Genomic DNA, 15,344 nt, shown 5'->3' with positions numbered 1-15,344 from the left:
AATTTGCTTACTGTCTGTAGCAGTGTTCAGATCAATTTCACTCATTAAATTCCTACTTCCTTTTAATTTAATGAATTGGTTCACTAAACTCAGTTCAACAGGCTTGTATAGGAGCAAAGTACCAGATGCTTTTCTGCAAAATAACTGGATAACACAGGGAACAGCACCGAGGAGATCTTGAACTACAGAATAAAATACCGTTAATATTCACCATAGAACATTTTCAACCTCGTTTTTTAAGGAACCATGTTTTAATGCTAGCTAAGTACTTGGGAAAAACTACGCCACCCACAATCCTAAAGTACTGTTACCATGGAGATGTCCACCAGTTTCGCAGGTAAACTATGAACTCTCTTTGAAAAGCGCAAAGTCAAAGTTTCAGTTGATTAGCAACACTGCGATATATGCAAGAAAGCTCTAAATATAAAATGCAACTAACCTAAAAGGTACACGGTTACTTTTCGTTTAAAACAGGAAAGTGAGTGGAAAGCAATTTGATTACATCATGATTCAGCTGGGTGGTTCGTTTCATTGCTTAAAACGCTTTAACTTTTCTAAAATGGGTAATTTCTTCCGGGTGGGTGTTCGAGCACGTTAGCTAGGTGTGGTAAATTTTACATTTGGCTTCATTTTCTGGTCACTTATCTGCTGAGTGAGACTAAATTACACTTTTCTCTTGCGTTCTTTGCAAATTATTTCTTAGAAATGCCTAGGTTTAGTAACATATATTCCATGTCCATATTGTTAAATTCATAACAATAAGTTCATAATACATAAGTTCAAAATCAAAGCTTTTAGAAACAAGCCAAAGCTCGCCTAACACAAATGGTTATAAATGCTATTTTGTACCATTTCTGTCAAGTGGGTTACTAACCTCACTCCAACTTTATAAGCACTCCTGAATGAACCTAAACACTATCATATAATATAAAAACCGCCGCCTTTGCAATTTGCAAATTGCGTTCTTTTAAATCGTGATTTCGGTGTGAAATAGATTAATCGTTCAGCCCTAATTGAGTGGGAGTTCTCTTCTCTGGGCTCGCTAAATCTACTATATAACGCAAACTATTTTTGTATTATGAATGTGTCTTGACGGCTAGGCTTTGAGGCTTTGATGAGGCAGATTAATATTCTAACTCCAGTACTCTTCTCAAATAGACTCTGTGTAAGTCAGAAGTCTACATATTGCTTTCAGTGTAAGAATTAACCAGAAGGAGAGATGGACCAGAATACTGGTGTGCTTAAGTGGAAATTTCTGCTTAAGCGGACACAGTTTGGCGAGTTCCAGCGGTAGATGGAAGAAATAGTTCTTGATTTAAAATAAGCAATTATGAGCTCTGTTGATGTTCATGAGTAACTGTGTCATTGTATTTGGAAAGAGATGTTGCTGTTGAGTTTTTTGAATATACATATTTATTACAAGAAAACTAAGCGTCCATCGAAGTCCATTGTGTCACGGTGAACTTCGTCTAAAAAAAGTTGTCAAATCTAGAAAACTAGTCACATCACAGCGAAACTATCTGGATGGATAGATAGTGCACTTGGTAAGTGGAAACTTACTTTAATTTCATTTTTGGCTGAACTGCCCCTTTAATTCCATGTGCATCATCAGGCTTCTATAGCTCAGTGGGTGGGAAGGAGTTCTGTACCTGTAATAAAAGTTAATTACATGTAATATCGCACTGCGTAAAACTGTAATACAGTACATATAATTGGCCATTTCTGCCATGCAATGCCGAACCATGTAATTAGCTGAGCTTCCCCGCAATTTAAGACGGTTCCTGTTAACATTCTAAAAATGCTTTTTAGCAGGGGAAAACATAGTTTCAAAAATCTGTATTTGTCTTCTTCAGAAACCTGCAGTTGATCCATGTAAATGGCACAAAAATGGTCTCCCTACTGCAATAACCCAACCCCCCCTACTGCAATAACCCAACCCCCCAATCTGCAGTGTACCTGTCACATGGTACAATTTGTGTCCACCGTTGATAAACCAACTGCGACATCCATTAATCACCAGCAACTTCTGCTCCCACACCACACGCACAGACCCAAAGCTGAAGCTTTGGTACAGTCCACCAACCACAGTAGATCAAGGCATTAGGCCCCCTTTTGTAGGCCTCGTATAATAGTATGCAAATGTGATTCCTTATAGGTGTATTTATGCATGCATTTTGTCAAATCAGAAGGATTTGGCATTTATTGCATGGAGGACGAAGCATTAATATGTTAATGCGTTATTTGGACTGCATTATCATACATTGTGGGTTTACAGGTATATTATGACTATTTGTAATGCTGATTTATATTGCTGTTTTGATTAAATAATTGCTTACTGCGATTGGGTTTAGCTGGTAAAAATGTCTGCAAACTGAGGCAATTTACTGTAAAAATCTTAAAGGGCAAGTTTACCCAAAAACATGTGATTTATATTTTGAACCCACTGTATATAGTATGTATAGTAAAATTAATTTTGATCCATTATTTTATTTTCCCCACTGCCTCATTTTCCCAGCGCTCCCAGAAGAAATGCATTGTGGGAGATTATAGTTACAACATACTTACTGTCTTCATTTAAGTAATTAATTTATATACAGTAGCTTTAAAAAGCCTATGCATCTTTTCTACAATAAGGACAAGGAACAGCAAGCTAAAAAATATGATGCGTCATTTTTTTTCTACATATAAAACTGCAAATATGTTTCTTTAATATGCTCAGTTTTACTTGACTGTACAAACAAATTAGCAGGTTCAGTATTTCAACTGGTTGAATTTTTACTGCATTTCTTACGCTCGTTGATGTAATATATACAAAATAAAAAGTATTCAAACATATTCATCTACCAATTACAGCAACACAACAGACGTTCGTGAGCCTTGATATTTACATATCGGGTGAAAGCTGGAGTTGATCACTGAAGCCTACTTTGCATAAAATATATTTTTTTGTACAAGACTTGACACACTGGAAATAGGATACATTTTAAGTGTCTCTGACAGTACTGGTTCAGACCTGGATCCTGCTATTCTGATATTTCTTTATCTTTGTCAGCGTTATTAATGCTTGTCACACTTGTGGGAGGTTTCAAACCTTGTGAACGTCTATGGTGTCTAAGTCACCTTGGCTCTCCTCAGTACAGGATGTGGTGTCAGCAAAACCATACTTGACAAATTAAACAGTACATGATAATCATCCAATGTGAGTTCAAATGAAATACACATTTATGAGAAGTTACATTATTAATACTATTTTATTGAATATTATTTTCTATTTATTTTATTATATTAATGGTAATAAAGCATTGGGCCGATACTTCATTACATGGGTCAACAAGGTTACATTTGAGGTAAATCAGGGTGCATAAATTAGAATATCTTTCACACAATAGCAAACGATTCATAGAGGCAGGAGTGCAGACTGTGCTGCCCCTTTAACCGCCCAGGGGGCGAGACATCCGCAGTACTCTGGGTGCTGCCACCCGGGAAAGGGGACTGCTGATTACTGTGGCTCTGCACTTTCTGATCCATTCATTCTAATGTTATTCTTTTCATGGCTGTAACTAACTACAGGACCAAAACCCACAAATGTATTCTCTAATGGCATTATCCTGTAGCTAATAAAATTTATTTTGGGTAAATTAATAATAATGATAATTTGAAAAACTGACTGCACATAAAAACTGTTTAACCCCTTTTCTTCCCCCACAGATTTGTATGTTTAATGCTGAAATGGCCATCGCACTGCTGCCAGTCACATCATCACATTAGCCATGCAGACTGCACTGACCTCACAGTCCCAGTGCAGATGCCCAGGCAGCCAGAGGGACTGCTGGTGAGGAGGTGGGGCTCGGCTCGAACCACACAAACTCACCATTCCTGCCTATTGCTTATCTCAGTATGAGCTTTCAAATGGTGTATTGCAGCTGTTAACTGTGAACAGAATTGTAAAGACCAATACTTAATAGTCACTTAATAGGGTGCTGGGTCACAACTTATTTCAAATGTGTAATCAACTCATAGGTGGTTGCTAGTCTGGTTTGTCAAAGTTCATACTGATGCACAGACATTGTGGTCCTGGAACGGGAGCTTCACATTTACCCTTCAACTCTTCACCTTTACTTTCCCAATTTGGAATACTTTCCCTATTTGGATTTTGAAAGACATTGGCTCTGTGTTAGCCAGTCAGGTAAGATCATGCTAAAACATGTCATGTAAATCAAACACTGCCAGCTTGGTTCCACTTTCATGCACCCTCACTTGTGCCTGAGGTCATTAATCACAAAAATCAATATATTGACTATCAATATCAATCAATTTTGTGTTGTGAGACATAGCTGTGGCAACAGCAGCCACTGTGAATTGTGCTCTTTATTATTACCGCAGGTAAGTTTGTGATGATATTTAAGATGTGAATCCTTTGTGTGCTTTGCTTTAAGAAATGGTTACCTCTGGATAACTTCACAGTGCTTATGTCCAAGTAAAATATGCCCTACACTCATCACTAATTGTAGCAGATCCAACTCAAGTGTACTTAACAATGAATGGAATTAATTTTGGTGTTATATTTTTTCCCAAGCATTAGCACCAATTTACATGAAGAGCTCTTCAGCAAAAGCACCCAAAATTCCCAGCACTGTTGTAGTGCAGGTTGCCTGGAGTCTCCTACCATGGTACTATAATGTAATGCAAAAAATATATTAAAGACTATTGATGAATACATATCTAAATGTAACATTCATTCTCTACCTTTTATTGAGAATAAAATGTGCAAGTGACATTCAATTGTAGATGTGATATTTGTTGGTAAAATGAAACAATTGATATTTAACCCATTAGAACAGGTATGGTGTCAGAAACAGGAAATACAGAATAACTGTGTAGCTATGTTAAAGTTTCACATGAGTCTCTCACAGCTTTTTTAAGGCTGCAGGATCTTTGGAGAAATTACGGACAGTATTAATGCATTAAGTAATTAAGGACATTATTTTTAACAGGAACGATCTTACAATGGAGTCTAGGAAATAAAGAGATTCATAAGCTATTTCGGAGGAATGACATAAGATTCCTCATACCCGTGTGTGTTGTTCTGTAACCACCAAGAGCGTGCAGACCTGCATGATCTCTCCTGTGAAACACATTATGTCATACTGCTGTTTCTTTTCACACCGTGGTCCATGAATTAAGCTCACACACATTGCAGTCCACCATTTAGTCTAACACTCACTGATACCATCAGTTAAGCTCACTCACATCCATGCATACACATGCATGCGCACTCACACTAAGACCACCAGTTAATTTGTCACACTCATTAAGACCACTAGTTAATTTGTCACTCTCACTAAGAACACCAGATAAGTTCTCACACACACAAAGACCACCAGTTAAGCTGTCACACACTGAGAGTGACAGTAAGTTCCAGTAAGCAAAAACACACATTGAGGCCACCAGTTAAACGCACACACAGAAGCTTCCAGTTAAGCTCTCACCAACACTGAGACATCTAGTTAAGCTTATACTCACACTGAGACAGCCAGTTAAGCTCGCACACATACACACTGACTTGGAGAAGGGTATGAATGTGCAGCCAGAGCAAGCGGCCAGTATGCCCTCGATTGACCACAGGGGGTCACTGATGCATGATCACAGATATTGTATTGACTAAAATTCATTCCAACTTATTCTTCTTGTTTCTTGCCTGACCCAGAAATGTCTTTAAGGACAATCCGAACCGACAAATGTTCCTTCAAGGAGCTAGGAGGCTCCTGAAGATTTCTTAAACAAGGAAACATGCGTGCATCCTTTGTAGAAGTATTTTTTTTGGAATGCGTGACTTACGAGTGATCATGGGGTCCATCAACACACTGGAACAGCGCCTTAACAGATGCCAGACTGTAGGGCCCATCCACATCCTAGAGCAGTGCCTTAACAGATACCAGACCGTAGGGTCTATCCACACCCTGGGACAGGGCCTTAACAGATACCAGACTGTGGGGCCCATCCACACTCTGGAACAGAGCCTTAACAGATACCAGATTGTGGGGCCCATCCACACACAGGAACAGTGCATTAACAGACACCAGACAGTGGGGCCCATCCACATACAGGAACAGTGCATTAACAGACACCAGACTGTGGGGCCCATCCACACAATGGAACAGAGCCTTAACAAACACCAGACTGCGGGACCCATCCACACACTGGAACAGAAACTTAACAGACACCAGACTGATCAGCCCCCACAGACACAGTCACACACAAAAATAGTTTATCAGGTTGTTTGCATGCTGATTAGGGGTGGGGTGAATTCCATTTCCTTTCACAAAATTAATTGAAATTCACTTTTTGAATTTATAAATGCCATCAATTTTAAGTCAATTTATTTTATTGAGAAGGAATTCACCCCCAACTCTAGTGCTGATGTCACAGAATTCCAAGCAGTTATTTGATATTTATTTGATGAATGGTTGATATTCATTTATTTACGTAACAGGAACGGACGTGTACACTGCTCATTTCTCGTCCCTCAGCTTCCGCTGATTGGGAATGTCATTCATTAAAATTTTTGTAACTGGGCAAAATTTGTAAAATGTCAGTTGAAATCAAATGAGTTGTGCTTTCTGTTGTGAAAATAAAAAAATAAAAAAATTCACTCCTAGCATGAGAAGTCCTAGGAGTGAGGATTGCTCACGATTTTAATGAAGGAAACAGTAGTGACTAACACAGAGTCAGAAATGGAAGGTGCTACACTAAGAGCAGAATGAACTGCTGTCATTTACCCTCACTCATGAAATTTGTGGATGAAAAGATTTTGACGGTTTATTGTGACCAGGGTCTCTGCTGACTCTTTTACAGTACGATGCCCTTTCAAAGTTTTAGAACAGTCCAGCTTGCTAGAAGATGAATGGGTGTCATTTTACAGAACTGTGAAACTGTTGGGTAGTTTATTAGCAAGCTATTTCAGTTAAATCTGAAGGCTGCCTTTACTTTGTGCTTGGTTGAATTCTTCGATGAGTGCAATAAAAAAATAATTATGATAATTATTTGTTTCGGCAAATGTTTTTCCGTGTATTGAAATGGTATACACAATTTCAATGGTAATTGTTTTCTCATATTAATTGAAGTGATCAATCATTCTGATAATTAAAAAAATCTGTTTTCTATTTTGGATTTTTAATGTGGTAGATGTGACATCTGCAGTCATGATGTTGCTTAGGCCACATTGCCACGTTGCTATATTCATGTGTAGCACATCATTTAGCTTTTATGGAAACATAACATGTGCAATCTTGCCTCATTGCTGCCAAACTGGCTGACGACCTTGTGATGAGCTTGTGGTTACCTTTGGTGATAGCAGTTTGCAGTGCTCCATGGCTCCAGAGTACTTTTCATTGTAGAGAAAAAAAAAACTTTCAATTAATTTTATTGAAAAAAACTGTTCAATTGGTCAAGAACACTCTCCAAAATATCAGCATAGACGTGTCAGACAACCATAGAGATGTCTACACAGCAACCACTGGTAAGCCTCAAGAAAAGAATGGCTAGAATAGATTGAATTTATCAAAAATTACATTAAATTAAAGTTCTGGAGCAAAGCTGACTATTTACCAAAGTGATGGAAAGAGGAAAGTGTGGAAAGAAAAAAAAACTGGTCATGATCTACACCACTCCCACTCATCTGTGAAACACGGCTGAGATTTGGCTTCCATTGGAACTGCCTCGCTTGTCTTCATTGATGATGTGACTGCTGACTGCAGCTGAGCCGCAGGATGAATTCTGATGTCTGCAGTAACATCTGCTCAGATCCAACCAAATACCTCAAAACTCATTGGATGGCATTTCACCTTGCAGCTAGACAGTGCCCCCAAACATACTGGGCGACATGGCTCAGGCAGTAAGAGCAGTTGTCTGGCAGTCGGAGGGTTGCCGGTTCGATCCCCCGCCCAGGCTGTGTCGAAGTGTCCCCGAGAAAGACACCTAACCCCCAAATGCTCCTGACGAGCTGGTCGGGGCCTTGCATGGCAGCCAATCACTGTGAGTGTGTGAGTGTGTGAGTGTGTGTATGAATGGGTGAATTGAGAAGCATCAATTGTACAGCGCTTTGGATAAAGGCATAGAAGATTCATAGAAGATTCTTGACCCGCAAGATAACAGGAAACAGGAACTGAAGGTGGGTAAGGTACAGGCCTGGCAGAGCATCACCAAGGGAGATACCCAGCAATTAGATCATGTTTATGGGTCAAGACTTCAGGCAGTCACCGAATGCAAAGGATTTGCAAAGGATTTCCAACCAAGTATAAAATTAAGTAAATTTCTCCCATTTCATTTGCAGGCCTAAAAAGTTAGGGTTATGTACTGTATATAAATGGCTGTAATTCCTGCATGGATCACTCAATATGGATGGAAACACCTTGTTTTATTTAAAGTCACTTTCCCAATACTATTGCATTTATTTGTATATAATTATTACATCAATTATCAGTGAAAAACAGCATGTAGTTCTGCTAGGAATGAGTTGCCAAGATATGCCATACATTTACAAGACTTAATGGTTTAGTTGTAACCAGTAATGCGTAGATACATACAGCTCAATTAAATTCCATTTGGTTTGTATAGCGCTTTTTATAGAGACACTCCCCAAGATTCAATCAAACGCTCTTAGCCATTTTAAGGCTTTTAGTGGTTCCCAGGTTCGGACGTGGGAGCTTCTTTAAAGATCAGGGGAGTTTGGCCTTTACAAGGAATCTGTGCGCCTGTCTCCAGCTTCACAATCATATACAATTCAGAAAATCAAAGGATGAAGTTCGTGAAATAACTTTGTGAACTTTATTCAACCACCATTTTAAGAATTTACCAATTAGACAATGCGGTCCCTTCTGCAATTTGTCCTTTAGTATTTTGGGCATACAGTGTTTTTTAAATATGCATTTTATTTTATTTAAAACATTTGTGGGTGTATCTTTATCAGTAGTGAAGAGGAGGGCAACACAGATAAGTTAGATAAGTCAAAATAATTGTTCAAAAAGCTATTTCAACTGCTAACTGTACTATTAGCCATTCATGTGTTACTGGGTTACAGTATCCCATGCGATACATTAATAGCTGATTAATTTATTATATTCTAATCAGTTGAATGATGATTAGAGTTCAGCTTTTACAGTAGCTTGCACCTGATTAAATCAGTAGACCATTACAGTACCTCTACTTCAGTGGCCTCCAAGCCTGGTCCCGGAGAGCTACTGGGTCTCCTGATTTTAGTGTTTGCCTTAAAATCTGCACCCTGTTGAGACCCAGGTAAGCCGGTGTGATGAGTTAACTGCGTAAACAACTGCTCTAATTGATTAATTAAGTGCAGAGTAAGAATGAAAGCCAGACTCTGTAGCTCTCCAGAACCAGGGTTGGAGACCACTGGCCTGCTTCCTGGGCCCAGTATTTCAAATCTTTTAATCTCGATCAGAATTTTCCCGATTTTGAAATCCCAGATCAAATCAATCTTTTTGGTTTTGTCCCAGGTTTTTCATATAATTTTCAGATAGGATCATTCTGATCCAGATACCTGAAGATCAGGGCTACAGAATCTAGATTTGCAGTCTTTGGATCTGTCTCTTTCTGTTGGTCAAAATAATGCAACATTTCATTAAGACAAACATTTCTTCAAACATGTTGGCAAATGTATCATTCAGTTTGCATATTAGTCCCGTTCATCAGCAGTAGTATACAATACATAGGTCAAAGTCAGACTAATTCCAAAAATTAATGCCTCACTGAATAAACTTCAACACACAATAAAACCAAAAACAACTTCCAAACACATCTGTTTTGAGAGCATAATGCTTTTACTGATCAATTGACCCGCGTTATAAAATAATGGTTCACTACATTGTCTCTCTTTGACTGTCCAACTGGTCCATCTGGATTCTGGAATTCTTCTGAGGAAGAACTGATATGCTTGTTTTTGCACTTACCCATGAGGAAATTATTTTCTAATAGATATCAGAATATATTTTCAAACAACATCCCAAAGGCTGTCTTTAGACCATTTTTAGTGTTGTCGATTCTTGAAAATATTTTATTATAAGAATTTAGAATGGATATTGTTTTGTGAGGGTTTGTGTTAATTCATTTCTAATCTCTGGATAAAACAGTTTATTAAAGATGTGTCATGTGGCCCACATGTCCCTACATCAACCCTGATTCCACCCTTTCAGTGGGATCTAGATTATCCTGATTTTCAGTATCAAACCTATCCTAATCTCCACCTTCGAATTTTGAAATACCCCAAACCAACATTCGATCTAGATCCTAGGTAGGATTGGACTAAAAAAATCCTTATCCCAATCTTTAGGATCAGGATAACAGCTTCTAGTTTTGAAATACCAAATTTTGAGATTTTATCCTATCCGATTACTGAAATCCTATCCTGAAATACCGCGCCCTGGAGACCACACTGGTTAAATCACACACAAACATATGCATCCTGAAATACCGGGCCCTGGAGACCACACTGGTTAAAACTCACACAAACATATCCACTGCAGAGAGCAAGCTGCTTCATTCTGGCTCAGGCATCACCTTTCGTACATTGTGGCAGCATAATTAACTTTATTATATTTTTTAAAAATACAAATGGATAGCCATATATCTATAAAGGTCAGCAGACAGACTCGTTCTTTCATATCTTTTCTTATTTTATTCAGACCGGTGGAAAGCAGAGAGAATAACAGATAAAATAGGGATCAGAGTTTAGAAGATGCCGTGGCAGGGGATTTGTATATGGCTTAAAAGCTTGTCGCTCTACGGACTGCGCAACAGGAAATGCTACTTGCTGTTTCTATGTCCTCCTGTGCCCTGGAAGAAAAAAACAGTATTTTATTTTTATATAATTGAAGTGTCTTGGATGACCTTGCATGCACCATGTAGAGTAGGTTTCAGCATAGTGGTACATCTGATTCTTCAGATTAACACCTGATACTCATGCCCTGTACAGGGGACACAAAATAATTGTGGGGTCCCAGGGGGATGTAGCATTTATAACAATAAAAGACACAAGTCAGTGACTTTGGAGTGACCTAACACATGATTTTCTGACTTAAAAGCTCTGATTTGACATTTCTTTCTATATAATACTACATCATAGGACATGCTCAAGATGCAGATGATTCCCATCAGAAACGGATGATTTTCAAAGTTTTGAACAAAAAAGTTTAAGAATGAAATGAAACCATTTGTTAAGAAAATTATGAAATAAGCTTATTTCATATTTGAATCTCTTATATGATGAGCATTCTATTAAAAAGTAATGTAAAAAAAAAAAAAAAACATTAGAAAAATTAGACCGAAATTAGGCAGTGATTTGTCAAGAAAATTACATGCCAAATTTAGTTCTCATTTTCTGCTTCACAAACCGTTTTTTGCTTTTTTCTTTTTTTCTGAACATTGTATGAAAAACAAACTTCGATGTTTTATGAATTCCAGTCGGTGGCTTAATGACAGCACTAGAACTGAATACGCTCTCCCTGCAATGGCTGCACTGCTGTGTGACTGGTGCATCTCCCAGAGAAAATGAGTCAGCTGGCTCACAAATTAGCATTAGCAATAATTGTCTTGAATTAACATATGGCGAGGCAGCCCGCTAAGCTGCCTGCTTTCGCAAAACAGTGATTCCACCAGCCTGGTGTTTGTCCTGGAACTAGTTAATTACCAAGTTGGCAGCAATGGAGCTCGGAACTTACTTCTCCCAGTTGGCAAAGTACATTTAAAACTAGACATGTTAGCAGTAGATGAGGTCTTCTTAAGAAGTGGAAGGATTTGGCTAATTAGCTAAGTACCATTTAATTTGGCCTAATTTTATGATAACTGACCTGCATCGCGTGATAAATTATAAATTATTCTTCAGATACTGAAGTGAAGTATTTGAACCCAAAATGATTGAATGAGTCAAAGCAAATCCACACAGTGGTCTAATGATAAGAATAACCTTTTTGCGGTAGCCTTAACATTAAAGCATTCTAGCTTGAAACCTGTTGGCTAATAATCCAAGTGACATTTAATTATTTCATGCACAACATTGTACCTAGTGGCTTCTCTGAACATATTTTGTGATCAAGTTCCCGTGCATAAAATGGCACAGAGTGGCAATTCAATCTCTGTATTTCTGTTTATTAAATGTTACAACTATGGAGCTGCATTATTGCACCTAAACCCTAGATTTGATTCTCGATGTACATCCTCAAGCACAGCTTTTACAGAAAGGATTTATATCCTCAAACACAGATCTTTACAGCTGGGATTTGCAGTATATCATCAAACACAGATCGTTACAGGCAGGAATCATATCCTCAAACACAGTGATTTTACAGAAGGATGTATGTCCTCAAACACAGAGCTTCTACAGCCTGGATTCACGTATATCCTCAAACAGGGCTTTTCCAGACAGAATATATATCCTCAAACACAGAGCTTTTTCAGACAGGATTTATATTCAGAAACACAGCACATTATAACCAGGCACTTTATTTCCAACATAGTAGTTTTCCGGTCATGTTTTATGAGACCTGGCAGGTGAGACAGCATTTTGTTAGCATTTTTTAAATGTTTGCTTGCTAGTAAAGTTAGGTGGTTATTTGACTTTTAGAATTTCAATAGCTCTTGAACAAAAGTGCCTACATCCTGAGCATAACTGTTGTATAGAGAAGGATAGAAATCACAATGCAATCACAATCACAATCCCACGACTAACCTTTGAAACTGCAGGAATTTACAAAACAATTCCACTGGAACTTCCAGCATGTCACATCTTACTTTCAATTCTTCCATTGGTGCCATAATTAAAAAAAACTACTGTATTTTCGAGAAAACTAATTTGCACGACAACATTTGAATGTGATAGCTTTGCTAATACAGATGGAGCCAAATACAATGAACATGGGATTCTGGAGGTCCTTCAAATCTCCATGGGTAAATCCCACATTTTTCCGTAGGTGGCGCTGTTAAGCTGGCGTCTTGAACTTGGACTTTTTTATCCACACGCATGTCTCTCTTAACCCATCTATTATGTACAGATTACATGACCGGTTTTACATTTACAAAAAGTTGACATAAACACAAAAATATTGTAATAGAAAAATGTATTGACTCCCAAATTACTAGCCTCTTATCTATACATATGAAAAGTCTGCAACAGACATCTCATTTTAGGGCCTAAGGTACAGTGAAAGTTTGCCTCTTGTATGGAAAAGAATCGTTCACAAATACATTTTTTATAGTTACAGGGGGTCAAAATAACATTGCACGACATATTTGTATGCCAAGTTGGTACAATTGCATAGCATTATGTTTCTTGCATTTTTGCAGAAAATCTACTGAATTCCGATGTCGCTTTCCAACCAGAATAATTATTTTGCTAACAAAAAGCTAACACTGCCCATGTTTGCCTCACATGCTTGCTGTGTTGGGGGTTCATGTCAGGCTTTGTGCTTCTGCTACTCTATGAAGGGTCTTTGTTACAGTATTCTGTGAAAAGCGGGATACAAATAAAACTGAATTTAATTTAATTGAAAGTATGGCACCACTATCTGTACTGTGATAAGGCTTCTCAGACTAGTCAAAGCTACCATTAGCCAGAAAAGAAAAGCAACCATTCAAATAACTTAAGGACATTACTGATGAGAACACCAACAATAAAGATGTTTGCTGCTATATAGTAGACAAATAATAATTCATGAATACATTACTCTAACAGTAAACGACAATGAGTGGTATCCGTTGTTCAGATTGCGATGGCAGACTGGTGGGGGTGGCAATTACATTACATTTACATTATTGGCATTTGGCAGACGCTCTTATCCAGAGCGACATACAATTGATTAGACTAAGCAGGAGACAATCCTCCCCTGGAGCAATGCAGGGTTAAGGGTCTTGCTCAACGGCTGTGTGGATCTTATAGTGGCTACACCGGGATTCAAAACACCGGCCTTGCGTGTCCCAGTCATTTACCTTAACCACTACGCTACAGGCCGCAATGGCGCACGTACCGTAACCTGTTGGCTAACAGTTCAAGAGTGCCTACCTTTCCCACATGGACATTTGGTCGCATTTGCTAAATAACACCCCCACCTAAAAAGTTGAAAAAGTAGCCAAATTTTGCGTGAGCACCACAAACCCAGCAACCCTGAGTTAGAACATTCATATGCATTCACTTAGACCTGTCATTCATCTTTGTCATTTTTTGCCTGTTCTTGAGAATTTATTGCCAAAAAGGTTGACATTTTAGAATAAATGTGCAATGCCAATATTTAAATACAGGTTCTATAGAGAAAAAAACTATGTCAAATGCTCAGTTTTGGTGATATTGTCATAAAATTTTAAAGTGTCCAGAATTTTGGCTGTGCCTCCATCGTGTTTCTAAGTGTGCCAGGCACCGCCACAATAATCTATCCACTCAAGTTTTTTTTCAGTGAGAAAAATATCTTCCACAGTGTTTGAACTTCTGTAACTTTGTTTTAGTAATACGTAGTGTCATTCTGACTCTTGGAAAACAAACCTTACCTTTCAGAAGACACCAGGGTTATGCCTGCAGTCAAAAGGTTGAATAAAATTTTAAAAAAGAAGAAAAAAGTAATTTCATTTTTGGTATTTTCAAGCTTGTCTTAAGAAAAGGGGTGATACTTAAGGGGCTAATAAGAATCATTGTATGATAATACTGCAATGTAAAGCCTCTTTGAGCTAAAAGGCAGATACATTGAAATATCACAGAAAACATATTTTCCATAATGGACACTTGACCCCATGATCCCACGGCTGGATAGTAGAAACATAAGAACTGTGCATAGATCTAAACTATATGGGTGGGTCGGATAATTTGATTGATAATTGGTGATACTGTGAAACTATGAGTGAATTGATAAAAAGTGTTGAAAGCTGCATCAAACTGATAAACAAGGTCGTGAAATCAGTTATTGGAATTGCAGTGCATTCAAATGGCTAGTGAATAAATAAATGTCAAGACGATAATATACAATGATAAAATTATTTGGAAATAATATTTTCTTTAATCTGTGAGTGTTTATTTAATTTGACATAATTTGAACTCTTCAGTATTTAACCTAATAACATTTATCTGATGCAATATTTAATTTGTTTGCATTTTATTTGAGGCAATATTTAATTTGCCTTTTATTTGATCAATCTGTCTGACCTTCTCATTATAATATTGTGGCCCGAATGTGTCACATCCTCGTAAATGTTGGGAAAATCAAATAGTAAATAGAAGGCGGTAAATACTAAATAATCGGAAACTGGATAAAATAATATATGCATGCGAACAGTGGTGAAATGAAATATAC

Source organism: Conger conger, chromosome 13 (assembly GCF_963514075.1).
Source record: "Conger conger chromosome 13, fConCon1.1, whole genome shotgun sequence".
In the NCBI taxonomy this organism is placed as follows: domain Eukaryota; kingdom Metazoa; phylum Chordata; class Actinopteri; order Anguilliformes; family Congridae; genus Conger; species Conger conger.
This window is presented reverse-complemented; position numbering follows the sequence as displayed.